Source organism: Dromaius novaehollandiae, chromosome 1 (genome assembly GCF_036370855.1).
Source record: "Dromaius novaehollandiae isolate bDroNov1 chromosome 1, bDroNov1.hap1, whole genome shotgun sequence".
Classification (NCBI taxonomy): domain Eukaryota; kingdom Metazoa; phylum Chordata; class Aves; order Casuariiformes; family Dromaiidae; genus Dromaius; species Dromaius novaehollandiae.
Window position 1 is genome coordinate 165540486 of NC_088098.1, and position 19700 is coordinate 165560185.

Here is a 19700-nt window from a genome sequence, read left to right on the forward strand (position 1 = left end):
TAAGAACTTGATGTTCCTTGAATTTGATGAATGCCTAGCCAAGATTACTGCAACTACAATTACACTAAGTATATGTTTCATTTAATGTATTCCCAATAGATAAGCTACAGATGTTTTTTGACCCACTCTCCATTTCTTTATTTGTGGTGAAATTGACAAATGAGTTTATGGCTAAGAAGAAATGCAAAAATAAAATTCAGACCACATGATAAATAAAACATAATTTTTCAGTCAATGACTTGAGATGTACTAACAGCTCTCAGCCTGTAGCAGATTACTGTAATCAATCAGTGGAGCTAGGAAAGCTAGCAATCCTCCATTCTGAAAGAGGAGTTTCTGGCAGGTGTTTTCAAGGATGTTTTAGGAAGGTGAGGGAGGTTTTGGTTTGATGTCATGAAACTGCATAGAAGCTTTCATTTGCAGGGGTGCAGAGAAGCTGCAGCTGTGGATGAATGTCATTTCTGTAGACATGCTGGTCTCTGTTTCTAATAATACTATCTCCTTAAACTAATTTACTAGATTAAAGCTATTAGGTAAAGTGGCAGTAAATTCTGTATCTTGGTGAAAAAGATTTTGAGTACTTTCCCAGTCATGATAGAAACCAGATTAGGTTGTTTCCCTTCAGTCCCACCTTTTCAGCTTTGCTGAGAGAATGCCACCTCATATATTTGCAAAGCCAGAGTATACATATACATTTATATATGCACTCACTGCACAGGTTTATACATATCAGCCTTCAGCTTTTCAGACACTGGGAATCTGAGCTGGAGACTTCCAGAAATGGGAGCACGGGTTTCTGTCACACAAACTAAAGAACCATATGATTGAAATCAGATCTGCAGCCATACCTTCTGATGAGCTATAGAGAGGTATACAAATAAAAATTCTACATCTATATCTGAAGAAAGGGAACTTGCCTCAGCAGCTGAAGCCCCTTTGGGTATCATCCAAGACTTGAAATTGTATCGCCAGCATTGACTTATTTAGAATTTTTAAAAACTAAAATCATGAAGTTCTGCCTGCTGACCAGAAGAGTCCGTCTGTCAACTTCAGGTCCTAAAGAGCTGCTTTTTTTAATGTAAGTAATGTGAACAGGACAGACAAAGTACATGCTAAGTGGAAATTATAGAAGACTGAGAGGCTTATCTATGCCTCTTGTAATTCGAATATTGACTTAAATCTTTCCTTTCTCTCTCTTTCCTGAAGTAAAACTTCCAGTCAAGCTGTGTTTGAATGAAGACCCTGAAGATGGGATTCAGCTCTACCCTTTAGAAACCTGATGTGGATGTCTTAAATTTGGAGCTGACCTCCATCCCAGATTATAGTTTCTGATAACAAGTTTAAAGAACTAAAATTTATACCTTATGTTCACATTCCTGTTCTGATTTTGATATCTATGATGAAACTTTTCTCAGTGAGATTGTGACATTTGTCAGTGTCCTAGCTGTCCAACAGGACCGTAGATTTTGATGTATCTGTAGCAATATATTTTAATTATTTCTGATTTAAAAATATCCACTAATCATCTACTTTCAGTCAATTAAAAGTTCATTAATATGTTTTTCTTTTTCTTCTATATTTCCTGATTATTATGAAACTATTGTCAAAGCTACTTTAAGCTCTTTAATATTTTGTGCCCTGTACACAAGTAATTTAATTCATTCATTCTGTACTAAATTTTCTTGTAAATCATTTGTTCTTTAGTATATCTGAAAAAAGGAGTTGTATGTTGCCACGAAAGACATGTTTTGTTCAGATTTCACAGAAAGGCAATTCAGAGAGAAATTTCTGATCTCTCTCTCTTGAAATCTAAATTTGTTTCTTCAAACCTTTAAAAATGTACAAATTGGTTGGACAGTCTGCACTAAAGAAAAAAAACACCTAACTTGGAGGTCTTTAATTGGGTATTGCTGTCTTTAAAGGCTTTGCAAAAGCCTTTGCTTGAAAAATGTGTGCGGTAACATAAATCAATGCTCTCAGATTACCTCCCATAGGTGGCTGAATAATCTACTTCACTAAGCATGATGTCTTATCAGCATCTCTTTTGCGCAATCGGGTAAATTTTGCTCCCTTTGCACAAAGTGAACGCTGCATACTTTATTCTTAAAATTCATAAAATCATAAAGCGATGCCTATCCCAAACATCAGGTACACCAAATAATGTAAACAAAGAACCTGCAGACTGTTCTGAATATACAAACGTGTAATGGCACATTAAGTAATGGATGATGTACAAAAAAAAAAAAAAAAATCACATAACTTCTAACAAATATCTTTGTGTAAAATCATCATGTTTCCTTGAACTTGAGTTTTTTCATGTTTTAAGGTTAGTGTGGTATGTCTGTCCACAAATATTCCTACATGGGCTTTAAAAGGTACTGTCTGTGTCATATGCACTAGTACGTTGAAAAGCTTATAACCGTGGCACTTTAAATGGCATAAATTCAGTCACAGAGGCATCATTTTAGATGACAAATTGCATGAGCTATTCAAGCAGTTTTCTTTGCAAGGCTACACAAAATATGATGACTATTATAGTATTTAAAAATAAATGGATGGGAAAATTATCCATTTCTGCAGATATAGACAAAAGGAAAACTACTACATGTGTAACTCTACAGTGGTGATGATGTTTCTGAAACACTAAAGCCTAATACAGGCAGAAGATCACAGAGAAATTTCAGAGAGGACTCATTGTATCTTAAAATATTGTCAGCCACATTTACTCTGTTGTGTTCAAAGAAGCCCTGTAGCATGATTAAATTCACAAATGAACTTGGCTGTTTAGTACTAGGCTACATTTTTGCAGCTCACTAAGATCTAGGGTTCAAAGGAAAAAAAAACCCAACAGAATGGACAGGTTGCAGGTGCTGGCAAAATATGAAACATATACTTGAATGTTTTGCTATGCTCAGCAATTTTTGTCATCACTGTACACTCACTAGGCTATGGTGGTAAATCCAACACAGTGAAGTTAGCAATAGAGCCTTTTACCAAACTACATTCCACAAGCAAGAGGGAAAAATCAGTATGAAAGAATGGTAGTGTCACATATAAAACAAGAAACCCATTTTAACTTTATATACCAGGATAAATTGCCAAAGCTGACAGTTTAAAAAGAAAAAAAAATCTCCAGAAATGCTATCTCTCCTAAAGAAAACAGTAGAAAAAGCTTTGTGTTTTTTCATTTGGGACCAATATTACAAACTCCCTGGGCAATCTTAAGGTTCAGACATACTCTGTAGTGTCCAGATACATGTTAAGAAGTCTATATTTAAATTTAGTCACTGAGAGAAATCTCTTTAACAGCAGCATGCTACATTCGTACCTCACAAAATAGTCCATGGTGATTATCAGAGGAGAACAAAAAAATGATAATTAATGATTACTGTGGGTTCTCAGCACCAAAAAGATGATGTAGAGCCTGTTTTTTAAGAATTTTTCCACATTTAGGAATGGAAGGTATCACTTTTTTGTTATTTTAACCTTAAGTTATGCTCTGCATCAGACAAACATGAGTACAAATAAAGAAAAAAATTCATTCTATATTCTACGTGTAAACAAAACAGTCACTGATTTAGAGATGTGAACAGAGTAGACTCAAGTTTATAGCTACCTGTGTCTTATATCAGCTCCAAATTCATTCAGCTAGCAAGCAGTCACAATGATGACAAAAACTTGAGTCTCGCACCTAGTCCCTATAAAAAAAGAAAAATCTTAAATCTGTCTTAAGTACTATTTCACTAAGATCTTGATTGAAGATTCATGTATCATGGTATGAATAATTCTATGCTATTTTGATTTTTAGGACGTACTCAGATTCAAAGCTTGTTTCCACAGCTTTCCATAACTAAACCAGAGTATTCGCTCTAGCAGTCTTTCTGAAAGATTATTGACAACCAATGCTTACCTCTTAGAAGTGACATTCTCTTTTGACTGTATCTCCCATACCATTCTCACAGACACCCTGGCGAAGTACAAGCCGGGTAAGTGGTCAATGAGGTAGATTGAGAACTGGCTGAAGTGGTTCAGAGGGCGGTGATCAGCAGCACAAAGCCCAGTCAAACCATATCAGTTTCCCCGGGGGGTGGATACTGGGCCAATACTGTTTGGCATCTTCACTGATGACCTGGATGAAGGGACAGAGTGCACCCTCAGCAAGTTTGCTGATGAAACAAAAGTGGGAGGAGTGGCTAATACACCAGAGGTCTATGCTGACATTCAGTGGGACCTCGACAGTCTGGAGAAATGGGCAGAGAGGAACCTCATGAAGTTCAACAAAGGGAAATGCAAAGTCCTGCCCCTGGAGGAATAACCCCATGCACCAGGACAGGCTGAGGGCTGACCAGCTAGTGAGCAACTCTGCAGAGAAGGCCCTGAGGGTCTCGGTGGACACCAAGTTGGCCATGAGCCAGCAGTGCACCCTTGTGGCAAAGAAGCTCAACGGCCTAATGGGCTACATGAGGAAGAGCATTATCAGCAGGTTGAGGGAGGTGATAGTTCTCCTCTACTCAGCACTGGTGAGGCCACACCTGGAGGACTGGGTCCAGTTCTGGGCTCCCCAATACAAGAGAGACATCGGGCTACCAGAACGAATCCATCGAAAGACTATTAAGATGATTAAGGGCCTGGAGCATCTCTCCTGTGAGGAAAGGCTGAGAGAACTGGGGCTGTTCAGCCTGGAGAAGAGCAGGCTGAGGGGGGATCTTATCAACGTGTAGAAATATCTGAAGGGAGGGTGTAAAGAAGATGAGGCCAGATGGTGCCCAGTGCCGGGACAAGTGGCAATGGGTAAAAACTGAAACACAGTTTCATCTGAACATAAGAAAGTGGAGTCTCCATCCTCGGAGATATTCAAAAGCCATCTGGACATGGTTCTGGGCAACTTGCTGTAGATGACCCTATTTGAGCAGGGGGGGTTGATTAGATGATCTCCAGAGGTCTCTTCCCACCTCAAACTTCCTGTGATTCTGTGATTATCACTTTACTGTAAATGGCACTTAGGCATAAGTAAGTAGATCCATCTGCCATCTAGATTGTAGACAAAAATTGTTGATAATTGTCCTTGTAGTTGACTTGGCTACAACAAATGCTATTACGTTGTAAATAAAGTGTAGTGTCAGGGTGGGAAGGGGAAAGCTCTCCTGCCAGTTTATGATGTTTACATACTTTATACATGAAATCTTTATATTGATTCATTGATTACCATATATTTTACAAGATATAAAAGTTATTAATTCAAATGCCTCCTTATTAGCTCTTGATCAAAACTAGAGACTACAATAACCGAACAATCTTTGTGTGATAGTGAGTTTGAGGTTTACAGCTCTAGCCTGGTTTTTGAGAGGTACCCTCAAATCCTCAAAATGTCATAATTTAAAAAATATCTCACCTGGAAATGTAATACACAATAAACATGAAAGCTGAAAAAGTGCTAGAAATATGCTTTAAATCCAGTAAAACCTGGTGGCAAAAGGATTGATTGTTTATTTCTATTAGGTTAGTAAAGAGAAACTAAGTCATAACAAGAACTCCATTCAGATTTCAAAAATCAAATCTAGATTTCAGATATGAGTTATTACTGTAATATTTATCCATATTCCTATAGTAAAAGTGATGATTTTACATCTATAATAAGTTCAAAATTTATTTGGTTCTGTGCTAGAATTCTGTGGGTTTTTTCTTTTTTCTTTTTCTTCTCCTGAATGTATTAATTCCTCCTAGCTGAAAATGCTACTATAAATGATATCCTGTAATTGCTAGCTGAACGATTTGGATGTAAGGCTTCACCCACCAAATCTTTGTAGTTTGAGCTCATGAGAAATCTTCTGATATTGTTAGGGTCACACAACAGCTTATGAAGAGAAATGTCATACTCATAAGTAAGTATAAATATAGAAGAAATTCTATTTTGCTCTGTAAAATGCTTTCACATGCCATCACTGCAGTTAGGCTGCAAATAGTACTCAAATGAAATATTTATTGACACACTAATCAATACTAGTGCCACAGGAGGCTTTAGAGGCAGTCAGAAGTGAGCGAGAAATATTTCGGTGAAATGTTTTTTTTTTTTTCCTTTGCAGATCTTAACCTCAGGACACAAAGCTGGAGGAGGGACTTTAAGCAGCTCAAGGGAGGCTTTTTCAAAGAGACAGCAGATCCTGAACTTTTGCTCCCAGCTAAACTACATGCTGTTTCTGAAGAGAAACGTTTGTTTTCTGGGATATAAAAATCTATCACTTGTTAACCTGATAAAATCAGAGAAACTGTACTCAGGTTGATGGAAGAGATGCAGAAGACAAGTAAATAAAAATATTGACAATACAAACCTTTTCCATTGCACTACCAAGGTCTGGAAAACTAAGTTTTCACTTCCTTTTTAAAATGAGTATCTTATTGAATACCCTACCATTGGTGACAGGAAAAACATGGGTTATGTTTGATCAATTTAATTGAAATAAAAAGAGTTAATATGTGAAAAGGCAGGTTCTGGTAGACACTAACCACCAAGTAGCTGAGACTGCCCAAACTTCATTTGTCCTTACCTAAAGAGTTAGAGTTTAGTTAGAATTATTCATTGGCACAGCTCCCAGCTCACTGATTAAGGCTTGAATCTTTATTCACTATTGCCATATTTTACAATGGTTCATTCCAGCAAACACAAGTAATCTTATGCATTTAAGAGCCTATGTAGTTCTAATAGAAGAGAGCAATGGAAGAGTAAGCAAAACTAAGACAAGCTACAGTCCCTCCCCGCATTTAATGGGGTCCCTCCCTTATAAGACCTAGGAAGAGACTGTGCTCCTGATGAGACACAATAACACAAGTGCACAGTGCTTTCCTATGCGCAGTGCAGCTGCATGTGATTCTGCCCAAATGGCACGATTATTTTTTTCAAACTAACATTCCAGACAGTTTTTGAAATGTCAGAATGATTTCAGGTAGCATGAAAGAGTATTACTGAATGAAATGCAAAATATGTAAAAGTAAAATGCATACAATCCTGTATCAAGTTCAAGTGCTCCAGAGTTAGTGGGCGCATGCATTATGGATTAAATTGACAATGTATGACCTCAGCATTTCCCAAACAGAAAGAAACATAGAAAATGTTCACTATTAAAACTTACACTAGTATTTTCACAAACAAAGGGCGCTAATAAAAGTAATGGTTCTGTAGCTCAGATAAAGTCATAGCTGCCATAACAGTTCATGCTAAAGCCAAATTTTTTAAACTTCCAATTTATAAAGTCAGGTTCTCAGTACTTATTTTGTCTAGCTAGAAACTAACAAAATACTTGCATGAGTAAGTCTTAGCAGGGTAAGAGTCATAATTTTTATTGTTATCTTTTTTGGATTCTGCTAAACATTTTTCCATATACATGTTGAAAAGTAATAGAAATGATAAGTCATAAATGGATGAATATTCAAAAAATTGCTGTATCTCAGACAATCAGCACCCATATATATTACACAAGCTGTTAAGCCATATGCTAGCAGTTAAGAGTTGGATCTAGAATTAAGTGACTCCCTTCCCATGTTGTTTAGAAATGGTTTCCAGATCCTTTCAAATTCATCTAATTTATTCTCTAAAACATAAATTATCTCCAGATATGCACAGTGGGTATTTCTGTCAAATCTGTAATTCATTGCTTCTTGCTTAACTCTGTCATGTCTGCGAGCACCTAAGCAAGATTTATTTTTTTTGGCTCTCATAGAATTACTCATTCACCACCTCAGGAATGTCTTTAGAATTTGAATACTATGTTAACACAAGCATATGAACACTGTAAGTCTGTTCTTGGGTAGATTTTTTTTTTTTTTTTTGTATTAGGGAGCTTCCAGTTACCTTTGTCTAAAACCTACTTTTTGTTCTCTCTGAAATTTGTAGTAACTTTAATGTTCATGGAAAATAAATGTGCAGGGAATCTTGGTTATATATTTCTTAAATTATTCTTACATTCAGCAAACCTCTTTGACCTTCCATTGAACATTCTGTCTGAGAATCTGGTATATTAATATGGGGATAGTACAACAGTTTTCCGGATTTTTTATAGCTTTAATTCTATTGACTGAAATGCTATTTTTGTACCTATGTATACTCACAGCTATGTATACCTCATAGCTAATTTAGACTGTGATATAGACTTCAAGGATTTATATGTGGTCAACTATCAGGACTTCAGGATGTGATAAATACCTGTCTTAATTCCATTGACTGTACTTATTAGATATGCACTGAGTATAGTAGGAGTATAACTACCTACATTTAAGAGAGCTGAATCCTACCCCCAAACTTAGGAAGGGCTGGGTTCAGTTGCTAAATGTTGCTATCTAATATGGCATAAAGGTACACAGGCTATTTGCAGGCACCAAGCTTTCTGGAATAGCATTGGAGAGCTGTGGAGGGCAGAGGGAGATAAACCTGGGAGACAGACCCTTGGATTGCCCAATACTGAAGTTTTATCAATCTCTAAGCCTACTAAGAATGCCAAAAGAGCTCAAAAACAACATGTCACTATTCAGCCACAAAGGATTTTTACAGACTTTATTCAAAATTGCATTATACAATTTATCCTATAAGCCTGATTAATGAAATTTAGTTAAACTGACACATGACTCATTCCTGCAAATTATGCATTTACCTTCAAACGGCACATCAAGTCAACAAGATTCTTTGCTATGCCTTTGTCTAAATCTCTGACTTGCTTTTGTTTTTAAATAGAGAGGACAGCCTAGGATCTGAGTACACAAACAAAAACGTCTTTGGGGCTGCCACTCTGAACTGATGTGTATTGGCAAAACGTGCAAGGAAAGCTTATAGAAGAGCCACCTACTTTAGCAAGTCTCAGGCCAGCATTGTTCAGTTGCAAAATTACTAAATTCCTGTAGGTTTTAAAAGCAACAGAAATGATTCATTAAGCAACATTGGTAGTTTAGTGATAAAAATGGCCAAACTCCTGTTGTTATATGGGTATCATTTTTTAAAAAGTTGATGCACATTGTTGTATAAATTAACACATATAGATTGTTTACATACCATTCATCATCCCTTATTGCCTTTTCTCTGTAAGAAGATGTAATAAAACAGAAAAAATAGCTAAGTAAAATGGTCATATTTAGCTTAGCTATAAGAAATGTTTCCCATAGGACTTTAAAGAAATTATAACAAATTACACTGAAAAATGATGAAGGGTGTATTCTTAAATAATATTATTTTAAATGACAATTTGGCTATCCAGGAACTTGATTTATTTATGCTATGTCTATGGGATATCCAGCACAGACGATTTGCTCTGACAGAAAAAAGCACAAGAGTGTTTGAACATCCATGGTGAGGGAATTTCTGTAATGGAAACCCTCTACAAAATGTTTAACTGGTAATTTTGAAGCTGAGAGAACAGTTGTTACTGCATTATCAGTCTAGCAGCTACTGTAGCTTATGGTAGAAACCATTCAGTTTAATGACTTAGATTAGTAAGTCTTATTTCATTAGTTTTTTCCATGTTGAAAATACTTAAATGAAACAAAATTATCTTTTCTCAAAGGCCTCACAGCTCATATAGCAGCCATATAAAGTGAAATATATCATATTCTTGAAATGACATTTTAGTATTGAAAAATGAAACTGTGACATTATTGTGATTTAAGTAAAATTGAACTCTCAGCATCTGGCACAGTGGCATGGATGACTGACCTGGGAATCATAATCATGACACCAAGTACTGCTGGAAAAGGAATAATACAAGAAAAATGGTGTTTTTAGGAAACATGCTTACAATCCCATTATGTCTTTTCCAGAGTTTACCCTCACAGGGTGCCCCTTACCTCACTATTCTTCTAGTATATCCTTACCCCTGGCACGTAATGCCAAATCAGATATTTAGAAATTTTATTACATTCACAATGTTTGAGTGAAAAAGGACTATGTGTTTTCCTTCAGAAGTGTGGGAAGAGATTGTAGAGAATAAGTACCCTGCAAAGAATTTCTACCAAAACTTAATCCTAGAGTATCAGATTTTCATCTTTCCTGTACTATCTGAAATCTCTGATTTGGATTCCATAGGCTCCTAAGGAAAGGTCAGACTCTCACAGGTGTTTGAAAGAGGTGGGGAACCATACATCTCAAAAAAAGTCATATTTCATTATTTACTAGGCCAGTGGCTCTGCTGTGAGAATTACTTGTGCCTAGAGTGCTATCATCTAGTGTTTTATGAAGATACAATTTAGAAATTATGATCGCTTTCTTGGAAATAATTTTCCTGCACTTTTTTAATGTGCAAAGGCTGAAGATTCTGCACGAGAACATAAAAATAGCAAAGTCAGATCAAAGGTGCCTCCAGTTCTTGAAGTGTAAAGATAATGACCAAACACTCATTTTTCACTGTCTTTCTGCCATTCATGACTACAGATTCCCTCATCATCTCTGTCTCTCTCTCCTTCTCTTTATCTTTCATTTTTCCAGTCTAAAGAATCTTATTTCCACATTCCTCCAATTTTTCTTTGATCATCCTATGGTCCCTCTCTGAACATTTTTCATTTTACTGTATCCTTTTTTTGAAATGGAAGGACAAGAGCTTTATGATTAAAGATCAATGTGCACCATGAATTTGTAGTGGCATTTTTTTTCTTTGTTATCTGCTGTGTCTTTCTTAATAACTCCTAAAACACAATTAAATTTTTGACTACTACTGAACACTGGGCTGATCTTTTCAGAGAACTGTGCTTTAAAATCCTGGGGTTTTGTTCCTGAATGGCAATCACCAATTTAAAGCCCATCATTGTATAGGTAAAGTTAAGATTTTTTGCATATAGCTATCATCACTACATGTTCATCTACACTGAATTTCAGTGCAAGTATGTGAATTCAATCTGAGTGTAAAGTTAAGTACAAGTGCAAATGTTCTGAACTGAGATAACGTTCTCAGTGACATCCTTGTTTCCATAAGGGCAAAAAAGGACACTAACTATCTCTACAGATGCTTTATGTACCAACTATAATCTTAAGGATAAATACAGCTGCTAAAATATACTGCAAAACCAGAAGAGTCTGACTCATAGGAGAGTTGCAAAAAAACTTTCACAAGGGATTGATTCATATATATTTTATTATTCAGTTAATTACACAGATTCAATTTTAAGAAAACATTTTTTTTTTTATATTCATGTATAAAATGAATTCCCTATTTTTTTCAGTAGCAAGTCACATGGGATTCTAATCTTAAAAATACAAGAATAGTTTTCAATGTCAGCTAAGTTTTCTTTTTTTCTCTTCTCTTCTAGCTTTGTCTAATTAAAGCTGGGTGACATGACAAAAAAATTTTCCAAAGGACTATCTGATGTCTCTTCTTTATCAGCATAATTTCATTGCATAGTGCAACTCATCTTCAGAGAGAAAACAAGGCAATTCAAGGTAGTGACCTCAAATCTATCCAAACTACCCATCCACCTTAGGGAAGCAAAAGTAAATGAATAAAACAAAGAATTAAAATTCTTAGCTGGTATAAATCTGGAAATCTATACAGCATTAGCTGTACTGACGTTAATGGACCGTGATGACTTATACCAGCTAAAAATCTAACCCACTTTCTTTTCCAAGATCCTTCTTAGCTTGAACTACAGATAATTAATTAGAAATGTTATTTTAAACCAATCTCAATTATTTATGCAAAGAGCAGTCCTAATTATTTATATTACCTAATTATTCCTAAAACTAGCCAGTAAGAGAATTTCCCTTAAACAATATTGTTCATTTGACTTTTCAAGAACTTCCTTACGCCAGGGTTTTGTCCTCCTGGCCTGTACAGTGGACTCTGACAGTATACCCTAGACTGACTCTGATAGCAGTCATTCTGATGTAAATCAGGTATAACAACATAACTACATCAAGCCACTGGAGTTACAGAACCACTGTATAGTACTTCTAAATGCAAATTAATAGTCTATTTGAAGCAATCTGTTTGACTTAAGGATGACATTGTTATGCATTAATGAACAGATTAACCGAAAGAAGTGGTAGCAAAAAGTATTTCAGTGAGATATAAGTAAATCCCATGATATGATGCCTAGAAGGTATGGGTCTGTCTGTGAGGGGCTCACCAGTGATGTCTTTGGATGCAGGGATGAAGAACACCTCCTTACACCCCCGAGGTAATGACTCTGCTATGTGAGGAGGGAAGGGAGTAAGCAGGGAAAATGCCATGCTGTCGTCCATCAGCTCCAAGATCTGCTTTTGCTTTGAACCAGAATATTCCAGTTTCCTCAAGTGTTTGATGCATGAAGCATAATTCCCAACCAAGGTTTCTGTGCTAACATGACTGTGTACTCATGTTGATAATTTCCTAGATGTCTAGGTGGAGGCTTGAGTTGTTTAAATGTTTATAGAAAGAGGCCTTGGAAATTGACCCTCATCAACGTGGCTGTCAGTCGAAGTTTGGCAGAATGGTAATTCACGCTTGTCTGTTGAATTATATTTCAGTAGGAATTAGTCCTTCTGTAGAATGTTTCAGATGGAAATGGATAAACTGTTAGTCAATACAGACCAAAACCGATTGCCTCTATGTTTTAAATCTTAAAAAAAAAGCCTACTGGCAAGATCCACAGAAGGACTTGAATGAGATTTAAGCATGTAACTGTCTCTACGGGGTTTTCTGGTCCAAAATTACTGTCGCCTGCATCCAAAGCCACATTAGATGCTGACTAACTGAAAATGTTTATTGTTTCAGAACAAAGGTACCTTTAATATCAGAAGCTTTGTGTGCCAGAAACACTTTACCTTTAGCAATGCAGAATACATCTGCCTCGACTGTACTATCTACAGCCTGTTCCTTTGTATATCTTGTCTGCCAAGTCAGAGCTCAGTGTTCTCAGATCCTAATAAAATGGATTCTTGATGAAAGAGAGCCAGTGAAAAGAGCCAAGTGGAGACGCCGGTAATATGAGCAGCTACAGAAGCATTCAAAACATTCTTTTTCACATTCAAATTCTGACTTAACTATAGGCCAGTGGTTTCATTCAAAATATGCTATAGCTAAAGGAATACTTGGACTAATAATTGCAGAGGTTGGAGCCCAGTCTCCTGTTGGGACTATGGTTGTTTGAACTACTTTATCCCATGAAGTGCTCTGTGCATTGTTATAGGATATTCTGTTATAGTTTTATTATAATCCAAAGTTGTTTTACTTTTTGTGAAGCAATTGCAGTCTGATTTCTTCACTTTGCGTCCTTGCATCAATGATAAATTACACATTTAATCAAAGATCACTGTATGTGTGTGTGTGAGTGTGTGTGTTCACGTGTGTCTCTGTGTGTGTGCATATATGTGTCTATCTATCTATCTATGTAAATAAAAAGACAAAGCTATTTATAGGACCAAAGACTGGAATTAAAATCTTACTTCTAGCTGCTCCTGCAATATTTTAGAAGAAATAAGTCACCTTTTGTACTACAAAAGAAGGCACTGAGATATTAATTGCATGGTACTTTTCTCAAATCTGTAAATTCTGAGTACAGACAGAATGTGCTGTAAGGTATATGGTTAAGCGCAAGAGTCCCCTATTCTGATCTGGTGTCTAAAAGTTAGCTAATTATTCTAGCTCCCCCGTTTGTATTCAGAAGAGAGGAAGAGCCACCTTTAGGAAGTGATTCATTGCCTCATAAGATAAACACCTGAGATAGGACAGGTGAATTAACCTCTGAACATATCTATTTCTCTGTAGTGATTACAGTGGGTCAGTAGCTAGCTCTGAAAAAAGGCAGATGAATTCTGTCCCCACTGTCCACTTTAGGCAACTCTCTCGTAGCGTGCAGGCTATTGTTAATTCCTTCCTTAATCATTTAACCTTCTTCACGCATGGGATGCACAGCCTGAATATCTAACCTGAACGTTCCAGAGTCCACCAGTCAAAAAAAGTACAGCATGTGATAATATATCCAAAGAAATCTTAAAAAGAGGTGATTTGTATCCAAAGCAGACAGATCTAAAACTTTCACAGAGAGCTAGAACACCTACCGGCAAAGCATTTTCAATTCATTGATTCTAGGCTAGCCATCAAATCCCACTGAAGGTTTAGCGCTAGAACAGGGAGTTATAGAGCTCTGTTTGGTGTTATGCAATAAGTGCTACTGTTCCCATGCTCCAAAGTAGACTATATTTTTCTTGGAAAAATACGGTGGAGCATAGTATCAGTTTGCGTGCGCTGGTACTAGAGATTTGTTTTTGGAGCACAGCTGCTTTGGTGAGCAGCTTCATAGAGCAGTGAACAGAAAAAAGAGAGAGAAAGCACAAGTCTGAAAAGTTTCATCTATAGGCAGAGAACATGCTGTTATATCTGCTTAATTTACAAAGTTGATAACTCAGTCATAAAACTGTACCAAGTTTATAGCTGAGTTTATATAGAAAGCATGCCAAGTTAAAAAAGAAATGTGTAATGACTGTTTCTATTTGAAGCATTAAAGGCTTGCTTTGTTTTTCAGTAGCAAAACTGGTTAGTCATTACTGCCTTTGATGTGTTTGATGCAGGGAGGGGTAGAGAGATTAGAAGGATAGCTACCTCGCTTAAAAACACCGTTCTTGCTATTAGAGGCAGGTTCAAGCAAAGAAGTGGGAGAGGGCATACAACATGGCACGGACAGGGCAAAACTTGTTCCCTGCTTTCCCCATGGACCCAGAATGCTACTTTGTAGGGTAATACTTCCCTCCATCCCCTTCCCTACAGTGTAAACTACTGTGACTGGAAACAAGAGCCAATTGTGATGTTTGCTGGAGATGGCTGTGGAAAAGATTCCAGCAGATAAATAAAATTAGCCAAAATAGGTTACTTTGGACATTCGAGGAATATGTATAGTCTATGCTAGATTAGCTCATCTTGATCAGCTGTTTGATCCATTTCTTTTTTTACTTCCCTCACATTTTCTTCTTACTTTCTCTCAGTATCTTTGACCTGCTTTCCAGTTTCTTATCCTCCTCAATTTCATTCTCATTCATTTTTTTTCCATTTTGCTTATCCCCTTCCTCATTCAAAACCAACTTACCCCATAGATCTAGTATTCCATATGCTGCCACCAAGATGTTTGCTGTTGCTCCTGTTTTATACATCTTCCTTCGCTTTGAGTGAGATTCATGCCATTTAGCTGTGGACATCTGTATGTGATATGCCTACATCAGAGCGGGGACTCCTCAGGCCCTTTGTATTCCACAGAAGAAATAGGATGCGAGTCATCTGACCTGTTTTAGATTTCTATATTAAGATGAGATGAATCACCCTTTCAAAATCACCCATTTCTTTTCATTTAGTCAGATGAATTCCATGCTTTGTGTCAGTAAGTGAGGACTGGATTCAGTAAGGGTTCAGCTAAGCAAGAAGCTTAAGTATAAGAAATTTATCCTGGCTTAAAGAACAAACTAGGTAACTGTGGGACTGGATAACTTGGATTGGCTTGGAGAACCAAAAAAATGACAACATTATTACACATCAGAAGGTTTCATTTGTGAATACATATTTAATAATTAGCATTAAGCCTATATATTTCAACGTTTCCTGTTATGTGACAGCCAGAGTGATTCCTGAAAGGATTATGGTATCCCCCTGTGGGTGGGATATAAAATAAAATAAAATAAAATAAACACAGTTGAGAATGAATTAATGGGCTAATTCAAGCCAGATGCATCATTCATAAAACTGAAAAAGGAAAAGGTTGTAGGTAGAAGCAGATGACCCTGGAGGATAGAAGCTGAAATCATATATGGAGTGTGACTGGCAGCTGAGGTGCCATAAAATAAAACAAATGAATAGATTGGAACTAAAGATTCCCGTAAAGAGCAAAAACTGTTATATAATGCAGCAGAACAAAATATTCACGAGATAAATTTTCTGGACAGTTAAGTGACACAGTCTTAATAATAGTCACTTGAATGATTCTGTGCAAAAAGGTGAGTGTCAGGAAGCCCAGGATGGAGAAAAAAAATTATAAGGGATTAGATAGATAAAAAAAAGTTTGAGTAAACACCATATTTTACAGATGTTTTAAAGCAGAATCAATTGCATATCATTTAGGTATGTAGGAATTAAAACTATGTTCCATTTAATTCCATAAATGTTTGCTATTTCATGGCAAGCTGCAACATCTGTAATATGTTATTGACAAAAAATCTGTTGTCCAAATTAAAAGTTAATTTAAGTTCTATTAAGACTGTACTTCTTTAAAGACTCCTATAATTACCTTAATAAGGTGATATGGGAAAAAATCTATTTCAGTACCTTGGCTATATTTGAACTGAAATGAAGTCAACAGCTGCAGGCTTAGCATGAAATATTGTATAGTTCAGCATACTAATTTAATTGTAATTGCTCTTACTAAACAAAAGGTTAATTATAGAGCAAAGGAATAATGTTGAGGATCATTCACTGGAAAAGTACACCAGAGGTCTGTAAGTAGAGACTTAAGTATGGCAAAGTGTAAGGAAAAGGTAGATGAGATATCAGAGAAATTAAAGCACTTTATAAACAATCATATTTGCTTTGTGTAGTCTGTGGCTTGGATTAATAAAATTCTATGCCATTTTTAATATTCATAGCAGAATACAGTATATCTATTTTGAGCAGAAATAATACTCTATGCTGTTTGCCTTTTAAATGCAATAGAATATCTTGTACTTTTCTCATGAATTCCCTCATCAATCTGGTATAATAACATCTGCCAATGCACTTCCATTTCAAACATGAAAGCTGGTGGCACAGTAACTGGAGTGCACTTCTTGGCTTCTGAGTACTTAGCTATAAGAAGGATTGCCTTACTATTTCAGACCGAACGTCTGCTTAGTTTATCTAGCTCTCTGACAATCGACAGCAAGAGATGCTTAGGGAAGAGTATAGCAATATGGTATTTACTGTGAAATGTTAATTTTATTACAGCGCTCTTGTTAGGAATATTACCTTAAGAGTAGAATACGGAAAAGGAATGAGAACTTCTGCTTTACTTTCTATTGCCCATGCAACCTCATAATGGTTTTCTCAGTGACTCAAATTTCATTCTCAGCTATGCACGTATGCCTTCTTGCTGCAATAGAAATTGTCCATCTGCATCTTTAAATTGATTTTGTCCCATTGATTTTTCTTGGCATTTTGCTTTAAGCCTACAGGAAAAACAATAAATACAAACTTAAATGTGAGAATACTTGTGAATTTATCAGTAGTGTGAGGCTTAGAACTATTGAAAGCAATTTTCCACCTTAACAATTATTTTTGAGAGAGAGTGCTCTTTGAATGGTATTTGACTAACTGTTTTTGTTTTGGGAAAGTGGAAGCCATGGAAACCTGCTTTTAAGATGATTGTTAAAGAATTTATCTTAGAGCAAGTTAAAACATTCTAACAATGACATCGACGGTTACAGTGAAATACTTCCAAGATGACTGCTGAAAAAGAAGTTTCCTTTTGAGAGCATCAGTAAGGTCAAATCAGTAAGAATATTAAAAAGCAAACAACATAAAAGCCCCATAGGAGCCTAAAACTCTTCAGTATGTTTTGAACGTGGTGAAATGAAGTATTTTGGAGAAATTTGGTGTTATTCATGACTCCATGGTAGCTAAAGCTACAGGTCCATTCAAAGTCTTATTTTCTATTCCTTAAAATTTTCTTCTATAGTGATTAGTTATTTTGCAAATTTATACACTTAAATTAAAATAGATAATGTACCTCAGATCCTTGATTAAAAGAGTTACACTGTCAAGTATCACTTCTGCTTCATTTTCACTCAGACATCTTATAGTACTGAGAATCTTTTTCTGTATAGACTGAGGATATAGAAAGGAGCCATTTTCATTTTTCTGAGAAATTTCCTGTTCTTTCTTATTATTTCCACTTGTTCTAGATGACAATAGCATCCCCATGGAGATAAACAAATGGAAGAGAAATCCATGGAAGCAAATCTGCGTATAGGAGGAAAGCCCTTGAGAGAGTTGGACAAAGGCTGTGTGGTACAGGCTGGGCACAAAGCCGAGGCAAAATTAATATAGAACAAACCTAAGTGGTGAGAAACATCTTGGATAGGCATTAGAGAGGAAAGAAACAGAAGAAAACAGACTAAGGAAGAGAATCCATTTTACAGAGAAGGAAGGCAAAAGTGGAAAAGCAATGGATGAAGACCAGCATCAGGTTTAGAATTTACTGCTTTTCACCCCTTGTTGATTTTCACTGTACCGCAGTGTGTTTATTTGCACAGTTTTCTGGTGCTATGTATTGTTAACTTTACCCTAGAATTCTGCAGGCTTCTGAAATCCAAAGGATTACAAGAGAAAGGATTTCTCAATGTCATTCAAATAGTCAGGGAGTACTTTAACTTCTTATAGTAATGCTTCTGTCTTTCTTTGCCCTCATTCTTACAGCCTTGCATATTCTGAAACCTCACATGGATGTGAGGAATTCTAATTATGTGCATGTATCTCTAACCACTCAGTACTTTCTGTTGATTTTGACATCTTATTTTGACTTGGTAATGTCATCCATTTCCACTGGCATTAAATATTGCTAGACTTCAAATTTTACAAATTAAATTAAAATTGAATTTAAAAAATGATGCTTTGATATCATTGAAAGCAATAATGAAACATGGAAGTTATGGAAGAAGATGGAAAGAGCATAATAGTTTTCAATTCAGAAGTGGTACATTGTGGACCTCTATTTGCACATGGAATTTACACTGGCTTCCCATAGACGAGTTTTAAAACCAGTTTAGTTACACTGATGGAAACTACTTTATGAACACCACCAGTTCTAATTACAAATGCCTTTTCTGCATTTAGCTTAAACATATTCCTAACCTAATCTAAATGAAATGAAAATAAAACCTTCTTTTCAACAAGTGTCTACCTGGACAGTTGTTCCAGTCGGTAAAGCTACTTATCTACAGTAGGACTGTTTATTCCACTGTACTCATGCCAATCTGTTACACTTTATATCCTATTATTCTTCTCAACCTTTTAAAATTTTCTAGTTTTCCATTTGATTTTTTTCAAATTTTTCATAAGCATGGATTATGTTTCATGATATCCCTTTGGGATACAGAAAGAATGTGTAGAAATAATGTTGATTACTGAAATTCAGCCTTCAGCAATGTGATAACTACAGCTGACTAAATAAGGCCAGCAGCATAATTATTTAATAATTCAGGGAAGGAACTGAAGAACAGTGACATCTAATAGAACCCCCAGAGGGAATTTAGTTGTATATAGGTTGCAATTGTTTGAATTAGGATTTAGTTAGCTCAATGCCATTGCTCGAAAAACACTACAGAATCTGTGACAGTCGCCCAGGATAACGTTCATTGACTGAATTTAAGCTGCCCAAAATTTAGGTGAATCCTGCCAGGTGTTATTAGCAATGCAATTATGCTAATAATAGCACTTTTTATAAAATCTCATTGTGGCAATCAACGCAATTCAGGTGTCTGGTGCTATCTTACTCATCCTTGCTTATCTGCTGGTCCAGAAGGGCCTTGGTCTCCTATAGGTCCTACATCATACCTGCTGGGCTTGTGTGGATGTCTTCAATACCTTGGGCATCCAAAATGAATCTAGATGCCTATGTTTACACAACTGGAACAAGCCCTAAGAGTTTCAGCTCAGTTCCAGATTGTAGGTGGCCAGAGTGAGATTCAGTTCCACATTAAGATACCTAATTCAGGTGACTGTATACAGGCATCTATT

General features: G+C 36.2%; 2 long non-coding RNA genes across 3 annotated transcripts in view; both read right to left on the minus strand.

Annotated features, from left to right (window-relative positions):
* Window positions 1-15349, minus strand: part of LOC135330122 (uncharacterized) — a 34703-nt gene extending 19354 nt beyond the window's left edge. The window contains exons 1-2 of the long non-coding RNA XR_010391934.1: window positions 15031-15349; window positions 3617-3698 (exon numbers count right to left, since the gene is read on the minus strand). This is a non-coding gene — a long non-coding RNA (uncharacterized LOC135330122). The remainder of the gene's footprint in view (window positions 1-3616; window positions 3699-15030) is intronic.
* A 135-nt stretch (window positions 15350-15484) lies between these two features.
* LOC112994839 (uncharacterized) overlaps window positions 15485-19700 on the minus strand; it is a 31749-nt gene continuing 27533 nt past the window's right edge. For both annotated transcript variants that reach the window (XR_010391950.1, XR_003262037.2), the window contains one exon: window positions 15485-17131. This is a non-coding gene — a long non-coding RNA (uncharacterized LOC112994839). The remainder of the gene's footprint in view (window positions 17132-19700) is intronic.